This window comes from Neopelma chrysocephalum, unplaced genomic scaffold, assembly GCF_003984885.1.
Source record: "Neopelma chrysocephalum unplaced genomic scaffold, ASM398488v2 Primary Assembly neopelma1_59, whole genome shotgun sequence".
NCBI lineage: Eukaryota > Metazoa > Chordata > Aves > Passeriformes > Pipridae > Neopelma > Neopelma chrysocephalum.
This window is the reverse complement of record NW_020897714.1, coordinates 27059741-27074509: the sequence shown is the minus strand read 5'-3', so window position 1 is coordinate 27074509 and position 14769 is coordinate 27059741. Positions and strand designations below refer to the sequence as shown.

The 14769-nt window shown below is 40.0% G+C and overlaps 1 protein-coding gene across 1 annotated transcript in view; it reads left to right on the top strand.

The window, feature by feature from the left end:
* The window catches only part of BICD1 (BICD cargo adaptor 1), an 89592-nt gene that overhangs the window by 3210 nt on the left and 71613 nt on the right, over window positions 1-14769 (top strand). The gene's annotated exons all lie outside the window — the stretch shown is intronic.

Here is a 14769-nt window from a genome sequence, read left to right as displayed (position 1 = left end):
TTCCCCAGGAATGCTTGAACATGGGGACTCTCCCCGCTGTCCAGCTGCTAGAAGAGATCTTTCCCAGGTGATTCTGGAAAGTGATTGTTTAATACATTAATTTGTTAATATTAAAGTTTACTATGTTTTCTGTAGCTGAGTGAAATATTACAGAAACCCCTGGAACAGAGTATCCCTGGAACAGTCCTTTACTCCCACTGAGTATTCTTATTTAGTGGTTGTACTGGACTTGCCCATAATACAAATCAGGCTTCAATAACAAGTAGATTAATGCCATTTATTCACAAGTTACAAATAAAACATGTGATTGTAATTGCCGTTCCACTGGTAAAGAAACAAGAAAAGTATCAAATTTATATCTACTTATCCCAAAATCTTCTTGGTGGTAGACAACCAGCTGCTGACACACCTGCCTAACCATTTGGTTAAGTTCACAGGTCCTCATGACGTGGGGTTCAGTCACAAATGAACAGTTATAGAAAATACCCATTTGTCTTTATATTTGATTCCTTCCTCTGGGATCTCCTTGGGATTCCTTCAAATGCAAATCTCCCTTCCATTTTCTATCATGGTTATCGATCTGTAGGTTGTTCAGGAGGCAGTTTCAGTACCTGTCCTCCCTAGAATATTGATTGTCCTCATTTCCTTGGAGGTAATAGTAAACCCTAGTGTGAAGCCGGCTGCAATTATTTCCTGTTTTAATGCTACATAGAAACAAGCCATAGTAGTTAATTAAAGTGCAATAGAGGAATTTACTTGAATAAAAATAAGGCCAATAAACTGACTGTTGCCATTAAGATGATGTTGTATCCTGAATAGAAAGTCCTTGACTACATTGAACTTTTATTTTGTATTACTATAACCAATGTATCTAAACATAAATGGCATTAGTGCAGTCAGTTCATTATCCAGATTACACCACACACAATTGTGATTAATTACTTGAATAATAATAACAGATAGAGGGTGATTGACACCTACTTCGGGCTCTTTGGGATCTTGTCACACTGAATTACACTGGTATTTTACTTTGTGCTCAAAGGAGTCTCACCCTTGTACCCAGCCTGGTATACCTTGGTCCAACCACGTAAATCCTAGAGCTGTGACATCCAAGTGTCTGCAGAAACGAGATACCCTTTTTCTCTAAGTGTTTGTGAACTTTGTCTGCTTCGTTCTGGGTACTCTAAGTAGGAAAAACCAGACTTCACTTACTCCAGATTTTCACAACCACAAAGGTGGGGAAAAAAATTATGAAGCTTCTGGTAAATTTTTGGATAAAGCCAGAATTAGATGCTGTCATGGGTGGATTGCTACAATGAGGAAGCATTTTGTCTCTTTAGCCTGTATATTTGAAAATTTAATTAGAAAAAAAAAATGAAAGAAAACAGGATGATCTTCATGTGAGCAACTGGACTGAATGATGTAAAGATAGATTCTGGATCTAAGTTACCCGGTTGTATCCTGTCTTTTCCTCTCCCTGCCCACCCTCCTCAAGAGAATATGCTCTATAGTTGTTTTTTAAACCTTACTAAGGCATCTTATAAAGTAAACAAAAAAAAAATCATTCCTTTCACCTTCAGTCTTAATATAAAAGCTTTCAATAACTGCTGTTATTGAAACACTGTAATTGCTGTGTTTTTCTGGGAATAGTGTTTTTGCAGGGATGACAGAAATTTATGGTAGTTTATCCACGCACTCGGCACTTATGATACCGTAGACTGATAGCCAGGTTTTCAAAAAATGACCCCTGTTATTGTATCATGTCCCTAAATAATACAATTGGTGCTTCTCCACTCTCTAGCCTGTCATGGGAGTTATCTTATGAATATGTACTGCTCTCTCAATTTGCACAGAAGTCCACAGTCATGTGAATGTGTATGAGCATTTTGTGAACCGTCAGAATGCACTCATATGAATGCTGATGACTTTTAGGAATCCTGGGAATTCCATAGCCCTAGAGTTTAAAAATTCATGCATTTTAGCAAGTATCCGCCGTACAGTCACAGCTGATGTCTTCAGGGCAGCTTGACCTGGATCCCTCTTGCTATAAAAGAGAATGTATCAGGCTCAGGTCTCTGGAGATTATGCATCTCAGTCTGGGAAAGCAAACAAAGTGATTTCAATACTCATATGTAGAAAAAGACATATTTTCTTTGAGAACTTGAGCATTTGTTTCTCCCTAATGGTGAATAATGAACCAGGAATCTTTGTACAAGATAGTTTTCTAACTTCATGTTAAAATTATTAAAAGAGTAAAACACCAGCAGCATTATTTTTGATGTAATAAAAATCACAGAATATACCAAGTTGAAAGGGACCCATAAGGATAGGAATACTATTAACTATCACCTAACTAAATAAAACATACATTTTGGAAAGCTGGTAGCCCTTTTCTTTCTGTTCTCCCATCAAGACCTCAGATAGGGAACATAGATGGTTATTTGGAGATTTTTACAATTGCTTTAACTTGAACCAAAAATGTACTGATTTGAAAACTGAGGCCAGAGAGAACATTTTTTAGCAGTCAGAGACCAGATTGACAAAATCTGTATGTCAGGCACCACATAGTTTATGGTAGATGGCCTCTCTGTATGGAGAGATCACTATGGTTATTAGCTCATGTACCTTTTCTAACAGCATATGAATTGTCTGCAGTTATAAATGTTAAATACTTTTTTTTGAACCATTTTTTAAAAATACAATCTTCTGTACAATCTTCTTTAAAAATACAATTCTCCAGAGAATTTTCTAATTCTCTGGAATTGTTTTTTTTTCCTATTTAAAACCAGTTATAGTTGGGAGATGAGTGACTGTTTTTTCCATTTGTGCCACTGAAAAACCTATTATGGTAACAAAAAGCAGTTTATAGATGCATAAAGAAGTGAAACCATTTCCTCGAGAAACTGATAACTGACAGAGGTGGTTATGCAAGCACAGATGACCCAGCTCAGAGGTTGGAGCAGAAAGCGCTCCATTATTTGATGATTTCAATGGTCTTCTCCAACCTAAGTGGTTCTGTGATATCCACAGTTAGGAGATCTCCATATATAGGTAATATCAGTGTCAGTGTATAGATCATACTCCTCTATCATGATGCCTCGATGCTGGGCATCTGAATCAAAACAGGTGGCAATGAGGAGGGACAGAGCATGAAGCAAAGAGGAAGCAGGTAGAAAACAGAGATGAAAGGTGATGGTACTGTTTGAGTTTTGTAGGTATTATAAGACTCAGATTAGGAGTTGTGTGAGGTGGGTAGATGAATGCTTTTGTGTCTGCCGAGGCTGGCAGGTGTGGGTCAGCTCTTTCTTCCCATTAAGACTAGTGAAAAGGAAGAAAAGGGTTAAAACTCATAGGCTCTCCAATAAATGTCACTGCAGCAGCTGCAGGGATTGCAGAAAGAAATCAGCACCTGGGTACCTGCAGTACCGGCAGTCCGTGAGATAACGGATGAGCAGGGAGGTTTATGTGATGACAATGTTAATGGGCCATGGAAACAGCACACACCTGGGCTTCTGGAGGGCAAAAACAGGAATGAGGGCAGTGGACAAGTGGGTGGGAAGAAAAATACAAATTTGTGATATATTATGTGCTGAAACCAGGTGAAAAAATATCTAAGATGAAGTTGTGCAGCCCTTGAAATCAATGGCTAAACATTTATTCACTTCAGCAGTACAAAAATCTTGCCCTTCATGCTAATCAGGAAATGTATGGGTGTGATAGCCTGGACTTTTTTTGAGGGGAACATATGTTTGAGAAGGGAAAAAAATTTATAGTCATCATCTTAAAGTTGACTTTAATCTAAAAAATTAAATATTTCTATATTAAATATAGCTTAAATTCCAATTGGCTATTTCCTATTTAGAAATTATAGTTTTTCAATCTGAAGATTTTGGGGTTTTTTTCATTTTTGACAATTTTGAGTAAAGCCTAAGGCCTTTAAATGTGAACATAGATGTAGTCAATAACCTGTCATTGTTTAACCAGGATAAACATACCAATTTCAGGTTCTGGTTTTGTTGCTCTGGTTTTAGACTATAACAGGACTTGGTTACATAGTGCTTCCTATATAATGTAAGATATAGTTAAGTCCAAAACTAGGATCCTTTGTATGTTCAGTTGTCATCTAGTACTGGAAGCTTCTGCAGTCATTATGTGCCTAAGTTTCCACCTGTAAAATTTTTTGTGCATCTAGAGTTCTGTTTCTACATGCATTCAGGAACACATCTGGCTTGGACTGAGGTCTCTCACAACACTGTTGCTACATATTGAGCACTGCTGTAGGTGCTACCGGGATCTTCTAAGGAGATGTTTCCCAGCTGACCTCATCACCTGGTTCTGTGATTCCCTCTGTCTCTGTGATTGTGGCAAGGTTTGGGGCTCCAATTTCTTCTCCAGCCTAGGATATATGAATCCACTTCTTCCTCTGAAGAAAGTACCATAGAAGTCAGTTGGCAGGCTCTTCGTTTCTTCAGGTGAAGCTGTTCCACATTGTTGGGGGATAGTATTTTGTGGGTCAGGGAGAGTGGGAGGGAGCAAGCTGATAAGAATGACTTAGCCTAAAGGCTAAGCCACTCAGCTGGGAATAGGGAACTAGTTCTAGTCCCTATTTCAATTAGTGTTTGGTAAGAAATACTTAAATATTAATTGGGGCAGAGACCAGAACCCCAGTCTCTCCTCTGCGAGGTGGCAGCCCACAGCAAAGCTGTTTCCATCCTCCTGAGAGAGCATGATCCTTCAGCCTGGATCTCCCATGGCTGGTGGTTTGACTGATGAGCTCTTGGAGGGATGTAGCCCCAGGTTACCAAGTGAGGCAACTTTTACCAACTCTGTGTTGAAAAAAGACAGAAAAGCTAAGTTTGGAAGTGGAATCACTGCTAGGAACCACGTATTGCAGGAAGCACCTTTTAGCTGCCTGGCTGTAGTGATAAAGTGAACTCTTTTTGATGTTATTAGCTTGCTTTTCCTTGTAGTTGTCTAATTTTCTTCATGCACTGAAGAGGGAACCTGTGATTGTGCTCTGATGATTACCCTCAACAGTGATGTGATTTAAGTGAGTGCAGTGTTGACTCTGACAATGTATGCAGCATCCTTACTGATCTCTACTCCCTTGTGGTGGTGTCCTGTGCTTCCCAGTGTCTGCTTCAATGGCTTTATCCCACTCAATCTACTGAAGAATGGAACTTTACTTTGACATCTACACCAATTAGATAAAGCCTGTATTATAAATATTTATCTTCTTGCTGATATTATGCTGGCACTTGTAGCAATGGCCTTTGACCAAGGAATTCAGTGTGCCCTTAATCAGTTTGCAGGTGACATCAAGGTGGGTAAAAATGTTGCTCTGCTGGAACATAGGAGGCTCTAAAGAGGGATCTGGACAGGCTGGATCAATGGGCTGAGGACAATGGTATTGGGGTTCAACAAGGTGAAGTGCTGGGTCCTACACTTGGAGCATGACAACCCCATGTAGCACTACAGGTTTGGGAGACAGTAGCTGGAAAGCTGCCCAGCGGAAAAGAACCTGGGGGTGCTGGTTGACAGCCAGCTGAACATGAGCCAGCAGTGTGCCCAGGTGGCCAAGAAGGCCAATGGCATCCTGGCCTGTATCAGAAATAGTGAGGCCAGCAGGACCAGGGCAGTGACTGTCCCCTGTACTTGGCACTGGTAAGGTCATACCTTGAATCCTGTGTTCAGTTTGGGACCCCTCATGACAAGAAAGACATTGAGATGCTGGAGCATGAACAGAGAAGGGCAACAGAGCTGGTGAAGGGTCTGGAGCACAAGTCTGATGAGGAGTGGTTGAGGGAATGGGATTTGTTTAACCTGGAGAAAAGGAGGCTCAGAGTGGCCCTTATTGCTCTTTACAACTTCCTGAAACGAGGTTGTAGTGAGGTGAGGGTTGGTCTCTTCTCCCAAGTAAGAAGTGGTCGTACAAGAGGAATTGGCTTCTTGTTGTTGCCAGGGGAGTTTAGATTGAATATTAAGAAAAGATTTCTTCGCGAAAAGAGTGGTCAGTTACTGGAACATGCTGCCCATGGAGGTGGTGGAGTCACCAACCCTGGTGGTGTTTAAAAGACACGTAGATGTATCATTTGGGGACACAGTTTAGTGGTGGATTGGAAGTGCTGGGTTAATAATTGGATTCGATGATCTCAGAAGTATTTTCTAACCTAAATGATTCTCTAACTTTTAGAAGGAGAATGATTAAGAAAATATGGTGAAGCATTCAATGGTATTTTCATTAATGTTGTTCTCATCTTAATGTACTTTCATGCAAGCACTGCTTTTTGAAAAGAAGCTGTAGGAATGAGATGCTAGAGCAGCCCATGGAGATGACTGTGGGGGTCAGAGCTGTCTGAGAAACAAAGTAGAGCTGGGTTCTGATGGCAGAACCGTTCCTTCTGTCAAAAGAGTGCTGTCATCACAATTTAGGGCATTATTAGCATAGTATAATTGACAATATTTACATTGCTTTGTTTTGGGAGTTATTGTCAACTGGTTAGAACCAGCACTAAATTAGGCCTATAAATCAATTTGTTACTTTGCCCACTGAGAGGTGTTTTTTGTGTTCTCTCTCCTGTTTTTAGAGAAGCCCTCTGAAGGGAGATTCTCCAGCCTGCTGATGCCAGGCCACACTCACAAATTTTTCTCCCTCCCTTGATGACAGTGTTAACAGGTGGTGTTTTTGCCTTAAGAGGCTGCAAAGTTTGCTAAAAATGTATGGATTCCTTATTCTTTCAATTTTCAGATTGAGCTTAATCCAAAATGTCATATAATAGTATAATATTATATAACACGGGAAATTTCATTAGATGTTGCTGACATGCTTCAAATCAAAGTCCAGTATACACTTGTGTTTTATCTGGACCTCTTAACAAACCTGCTAACAGTTCAGGTGTTGATGCCTTCCCTGTGAAGGCACTTACGTGTGCTCCATCTAGACTGGGCAGAGCTACAGGACCTCTGGGGACTTTAGGCTTAACAGTGTGAAGAGTGACTGTCCTTGTTCCAAATTGCTGTCCTCTTGACTCAGTCTCCGTAAAATCACCAGTGAGTGAAGGGCACTGTTGGGCTGCAGGTGCACTGACTGCAAGTGGTGCTGTTCACCATCACTGCAGGCATTTCCTTTAACCCTTGTTCTGTTTTGTCTTTCTGACACTTCCACGTGCATTTCCCTTCATACTGTGCTCATATCAGTATTGCTATTTCTACACAGCGCCTACCTCTGCTCTCTTCAGACTGATGTGGGCTGAGATGTAATCCCTGTGAAAGAGGTCCACTGCAGAGTTTCTCCCAACAGGCCACGAAGGTAGTATGCAGATGGGTTTGGTGACTGGTGCCACTATGGGCTGTGATGAGTCAAAAATAGCAGCGGACCACAGTGAAGCTTAAAGCTTTGTTTTGCAGCCCAGGGCAGCCTGGAAGGGGCAAAACTGTGGAAGTTGTCATCAATGAGTGTTTGCTGACAAAACCTTTTTACTCATTTTCATGTAGTTTTTACAGTGGTTTTGTGAGGGTGTTATTTTGTAGAGTTAGATGCTGGTGCTTTTTAATGGTTTCCTCTGCCCCGTGCATTTACTTTCCCTGTTCACAGAACTTTACTTCTGAAAAGAAAAAAAATTATTTTCTTTGTATTGGAGACAGGAAAGCTGTAACTTGTAATCCTAACAAATCTCTTCTCATGCTATGAAATTGATAGGTATACTAATAGACTGATGCTGTCCATCTGTCAAAGAAAGTGTTTTGAGTATAGGCAGCAAGACCTGTCCAGCATCAAATGCTTCTGAGTGACCTTATTAACTGACAAAGGTTTAATTGCAAATCTGCCATTGAACTCCATCTTCTCCTTAGTTACTGCCAAACACTTTCTTCTGGTTCTTGCTTCACAGTTTGGCCAACTATCCACTCGGGTGAAACCAAAGATGACCGTGGTAAAGACTTACCCTTTCGTTTCCTGAAATGTGGTTTATAATCCTAAATTGCGATATTCACTCATAAAATGCCTGTGTTTCCAAGTTCATATTCCTCATATCCCCCAACTGTAATAGAATAGGAAGGTCAACAGTGCAGGAAAAATTTTGTTTAAATTTGTTAAACATTTTGTTGTATCACTGTTTTCTCAGGGTAATCTTCAGCTGCTTGTTCTTTGGTTCTCACCCTGGAATATACCTGCAAACCACTTCTTTGAGTGGTTGTGTTTCTTGTTAATGAGTCCAAAACAATGACTTTGGATGCAAACTTGTTATCTGACACATTCATGACACTGTTTTCTTTGGCAAGGTTCAGGCATTTAGCTCTGCTGTGAATAGAGTCAAACAATGGACAGTAGGGAGGTCATAAAAAGGCCAAGTGGGATAATGGAGCATAACCGAGGGACTGTTGCATAAATAACAGAGTGCCTTATTATAAATACTCAAATTCTCAGCTCCTTCTTTCAGAAAGGGACCTTTGCAAGGCCTCAAATAGAAAATGAAAGGGGGTGCACTTTCAGATGCACTTGGTAATCTCTGGGCAGTAATTAATCAAATCAGGATCTGGCAGTGCTTGTTCTTACATAAGTTCTTTGAAATAATGACCCCTTATTTTTGCCGAGGTAGTGTTTCAAAGCCCCTTATGAACCCCCTTGTGCAAGGTATTGAGTGAGCACATGCTGAGGAAGCCAGAAGTAATTACCTGGTGTGCTGGTTTAAAAGTTAACCAGCAGGGGAAATGAACTCAACTCAAAAGAGAGATTATAAGTCAGAATAACAATTTATTAAAATAATACAATAAGTACAATTATACAGACAGACAATGGGTTTTAACCCACAAAACCCAAATGTATAACCCAGCACCCTAGGGCATGAACAAAAGTAGTGTTCCTTGCCCCCCCGCCGAGTCCAAAGTAAAGGGAGAGGGGAAAAACCTGCTGGTGGGAGAGCTGTTGCAGTCTGGTCAAAAAATGATGATTGCAGTCCAGTTGAGGGTGGTGGTCTCAGTCTGGTTGAGAGCGGTGGTCTGCAGTCTTCCTCTGGATCCCACGAGTGGTAAAAAGGTTCCAAAACCCCAAGTTTATATATTCTCCAGTTCAGGCGGGAATGCTCAGTCCCTCCCTCAGAGCAGGGAATTCCATAAAAGGGTATGAGGACGCTCAGTCCTTTCCTCAGAGCGGGGAATTCCGTAAAAGGGTATGAGGACAGGAACATCTTCCTATCTCGCAGGCCTCTACTGACAACAGTTTCTGGGAAATGGCATGGAAGGCTATAGAATACACAGTTTTGGGTTACACCCATCCAGTGATGAATTGGTCCCAGCTGTTCTAACTAGGACACCTGGGTTTAAAGGAGAGTAAGGCAAATTTCCTGGAGGATGGGGCCATCAGTGCTGCTTACACCTGAAGATCTGGTCCCAGCACCCAGGACTGGTAGGGGATGCCGGGAAAAGTATCATCGTACAACATCCCTGTTTCTCAGCTATCTTGCATCAGTGAGTGATGCATAGCCCCTTGGATGTTGGGCTTGCAGCTCTCTGAACTTGTCAAAACATTATTTTTTTGTCTTTGTGGCCTTAACTTTTTTAAAATGTGCTGCCTTGCTTTTTTTCTAGATGAGGAAGCCCTCTTAAGAACTGCTTGTGCTGACTCATTCTTTTCAGTATTAATTTGCTGGTTAAAAATAACTTGGGCTTTTGTCTATTCAAGTGGTGTGGAGTAAGATGGTTTTTGGCAGTGCTGTGATTAGCTGCAGTGCCAATTTTTACAGAATCCTTGCAATGTGATCTGGACTCTCAGGAGCAAGAGCCCAGGAGTTGTGTTGACTTGTACCTTGTGACTTCATTCATTTGCCTGGGATTAAGTGGGAAAGGAAGAATACCCTGGGTGGCTGACTTTCTGAAGCTTGAGTCCAAAAGCTTGAGCGTTCTTGCAGATAAAGTAAAGGCATAAGAAGAAGGAGAAATTTTTGCTGAAAGTCCTCACTGCCTAAGTGCATTAGCAAATAGAGCATACATTTTGGTGACACATGTCACTGATAAAGAGTATTAAATAAAGAGTGAAGGTAAGTTTGTTATCCCCATTCCAATTAATTTCCTTCCAATTAAAAAAAAATAATCAAAGCTTCTCTGAGAGACTAATGTTGTTCTTCCAGTCATTCAGTATTAGACTGTGCCTGGCAATTGTTGAGTGTTTTATGCCTTCAGTACTCATTGGGATTACAGAACATTAATCTTGATGCATTCCCAGTCATCAGTACACAAGTGGTGCAGTTGCATTTCTCTTCTCCTGGATGTCCCCATGTGCATCTCATCTCTACCTGACTGTACCTTCTGTTGTTGATTTTCTCCTGTTTTCTGCATTGGGATGCATCACCACCTGTTTTCTATACCTGCTTCCTCCTAAACTTTTGCTCATGATGAAGCAGAGCAGAACTGATGGCACTGACTAGTTATTGATTCAGAGATGAGATCCACCAAGCAAAACTGAAAAATCTAATAATCTCTTCTGGAGCTGTGATTAGCACTTGGACCTTGAGAGAAACTCATGCATGCTAATCACACGTGCACAATAATTACCAGTCGAGGTATTTGACCTTCCATATCTGCTCTTGTTTGTTCAAAAACTATATTTATTTTCAGGGTATTTTTTGCTTCTCTTTTAATCAATACTGATTTATTTGTAAGGGTTTCTCCTGGGATGTACTAGGTGATCTGGGGAAATGTGACTTACCTTTTCCTAGGGATATGTCTTGGATACCAGGACATGGAGTATTGCCCATGACCTGACCACAGAAGTGGATGATTTGCGAGGTGCAGTTGCTGTGAGATGGAGCATAACACATATGATATATGCCTTTGGATAGTTAGCAGCTACTGTTTTTGGCAAAAAACCCCACTGAACAAAAAATAAAAAAGAAGCAAAAACCTATGAAACCCTGAAATATATGAGAAAAGTTAGTGTCTTTGGGGTTAATTTTTTTGTGCTCTATATGTTGGCATTTTCTGATTTGGATTCCTTCGCCTACATCTTACAAAAATGAAACCTGTTCTGTGTGGCAATGTGATGCTACTCTTAAAGGTGGTCCTCTGTGGAGTAGGTTCTCCAGTTCCCTCCTTCTACCTCAAAGCCTCAAACTCATTACCAGTGTGTCATTGGTATGAAATCATTAATAAGTTCTTGGCTCCCATCCTCTGTGCTAATTGTGCTTTCTGCAACAAACTCTGTTCTCAAGGGGAAAAATATAAGAGGAAGGTGACAGAAGGGTGAACAGCAAGAACCTCAAATATGCTACCTCTTTTTTTCTCTCTTTGCCCTTATTACAATGTGTGAGACAAGCTGGTTATTTTTAGTTATTCTCAACAGTCAATGCCAGTCAGCATCCAGGAGGTGGGCAGCAAGTCAGGCAGAGGTCAGACAGTGTTGTCACCCTTTCATTGTGATGGTCAAATCCACTTTTAAGCTTCAGGATTGAGAGAAATGCACTTTTGCTGGCAAATGTTTTAGACGTGTACGTGCAGATGCTCATACATAATCAGAGCTTTTCTGCTTCTGTGAGGTTATTGTTTAAAAAAACCCATCAAATAGGTAGGACTAGATATGAATGCAATTTTTGTCTTCAGTGCTTATTCATTCTGCCTATATAGCCTTTCCTCTCCTGAAGCATGGTGTGGTGGCTCTTTCAGTTAAATGTGCCTTGAAGGCATCATCATAGATATGTGATTTTTCACTTCAGTGAAACGGTCAGGATGTCTGCTCTGATACTGGCTGTGAACTGTAGGTGAGGAATGGGAGTGGCATTACAGTGGCAGCTTCAGAGTGAGGTGAGTTAAAAATGGGCCATTTCCCATCAGTCCTGCATACCTAGTCACAAAAATTCAATACTGTGAGTTTTGGCTACTGATACAGGGTATTTTGTGTTTGCTGCTCATGTTTCCCCACATCTCATTTTCCTAAGGGAAATGGCAACACAACAGCAGCCAGAAAATACTGGATTCTGGTTCTTTGCTTAGTAGCTAGATGTGATTAAAATGGCAGGGGCAAAATTCTGGTCAGTCTTGAAAAAGAAAAGTGTTTCTCTCAAGTGGTGGTTCATGTGCAGTGACTGTCTGATGAGGCACGCAAGAGGGCTCAAGGCACATAAGAGAAGCAGGGAAGAAAAAGTAAAAAAATCTAAAGAATAAGTATGGGCAGGGATCTGTTGTCAAATAATTAGCAACATATTTACGGGAAAAATTCAATATTTTGGCCTATATCAAGTCAGCAACAAGGTTTCCTAAACTCACTCTGCCTTGTCTTGCTCCAAAAATCTGAGAGGAAAAGGATGGCCTTGTTTTGTTGTGCAAGACATAAATGCAATGTGGAAGAATGACTGAATCTGCAGACTCCTTTGCAAGATGTTGGAAAAGAAGTTCAAATTCACAAAGACATCTAAAAATGTTTGGAAGCAGAAACATAAAAGATATCTAAAGCAGCCTATGGATAGGTTTACTGATGATATATTCAGAAAAGTCCATAGACATTTTGTAGAGCTGGAGCTCACCTTATTTTGGCAGCAATTCTCATAAACATTTTACTGCACAGTAAGTTATTAATCAAGTAGGACATAGCTATAGGTATAGATATATGTGATTAATGTGGTTTTGGTGTTAATTTTATTGAAGATCTTTGAGTCATCATCAAAATACTTTTGTTTTGGAGGCTAGGACATACAGCTGTTTTTCATGCAACTTGGGTTGCCAATGCTCTATAAATGTCAGTGGTGATTTGAAGTCAGTCCCTTGACAGCTTTCATATTTTTTTGCAGTGTTTTATGTTTTTGTCCATTGCAAATGCTTTTAAAAAGCCAATTATGAGTTTTCGATTACCACTTTTCTTGTCCTCTAGAAGTTATGACTTACTCTTCCTCCTAACCTCACTAAATAGTTTCTTTTCACCAAATTCATTGTGAGATGGAGTTTTATGCAAGAGTCATAACTGCCATAAATCTATTTTAAAATAAGTCACTTCATAGGCTATAAGTGAAATTGAACCTTAAATTGGTAATAGAATTTAAAAGCACCTCTGTATTGTTAGTCCACTTGAAACTATATTAACATCTTCAGGGGAAAGGAGTAATGGCAGTGGATGTTCTGAAGTTTAAAAAGTTTCAGAGCATTGGGAAGGAAAAAGAAAACTAGGTAGGTCTGTAAACCTAAAATAAGAAACATTTCTATTTAAGAAAACCTCCTCCTTTTAGCATGTTATCAATAGTAATAAACTCTTTTTTTTTGTGGTCATATCTAACACAGGGCAGCTGCACCACCTGCCTCCTGCTGAGTGCAGGCTGTGGATTGCGTGGGTGAGCTGAGGACCAGTTTTCAGGAATTCAATGAATACTGATACATAGCTTCCCACTGCAGCAATCAGAGAGGCAAGGCAAATCAGCCCCCAGCTCAGCTTATGTAAATTAATCATTCTTTTACCATTTACTTTGGGGAATCGTATTTCCTTTTCAGATCCAATAAATGCATGTTACAAACCGAAACTCTGAAGTTCCCCTACCACAGTCTACATTTTTGTTCTTAGCTGCACTCATAGATAATGATGTTTTGCATAGTCAGAATAACCAGTGCTATAGCCTCTGTAACTCTGTGCCTTGAGGCAGAAAGAGCCATGATCGTCTATTTAAAGGCAGAATAGTTAGCAAAAAATGTAGGGTTTTGACAACAACTGGAAAACTCCTTGCTTCCAAAGGTCTCAAATATGTTGGAGATTATTTTCATCCCTGTTGTCATTTATTTAAAAATCATGGCAATAACTCAGAGTGAACTGGAGAGATAATCTTTCATTCCATCAAGAAGCAAATGCAAAGACTGGGTTACCATTCTGTTTTTCATATCATATTGCACTGACCTGTTCCTCAGGGGTTGTAAGCAAGCCCAAAACATTAAAACCAAAATAGGCTGGTTTCTTCTTTATTACATGTCTCTGCTTAAAGAAATATAGCCATGACTATTTCTTCTCTGTCCAACACTGCAACAAAATGCTGGTATATGCTACACCATCCTGCAATGCTGGTCTTGTTACTGAAAACTAAAACCACAGTCAGGTTTTTTTTACATGTATTTAAGCATTATTGTTTAACAGGATTTTTTTTAATGCTGTGTTTTATAAGGAACCTCTGTCTCTTAGTTGTGCCTTGTAATAGTGGAGACAGCTCGAAGCATCATTCCCATCCTAGGTCTGGAACGTCAAAGTATTTTTAAATCTAGTGCTGCAGCTGAAAAACAGTTCAGACCCTATAAAGGTGTCATTCAATGGTGTGGTAAAATGGGTTGTGGAAACAACAGTAAAGTAAAATAAACACATGTCACTTCCTCCACTGAAGCACATAACTCAGGGGCTGCTGGGGTGCAGAGCCATGTGCCCTCTTCCTCTTTTTGCTTTCCATCTCCTGCCTGTAATCCATTAGAAACTTCTATTATTTCAGCATGATTGGGGTCAGCTTCTAAACATGATTTATTGCTGCTTTCTCTCATGAATACAGAGACAGAACCTGTGCTTTCAGCTAGGCTGTTCTCCAGTTAAATTCAGATTTTTTTTCCTTGCTCTCATTTTTACTTTATAGTGTAGGATTTTATTGCACAGCCTTGATAGCCTATTATTGTTCAACCAAGGGTGGGGAAAAATAATTAGGTCTGAGAGAGATTGTATATGAAATAGGCATTTTGATTTTGATTGTTTTGGGAAGCACTTTCATGTTCTTCAGAAGATAGATTTAAAAAAAAAAAATTAGTATTTTCCTAAAGTTTTCTATT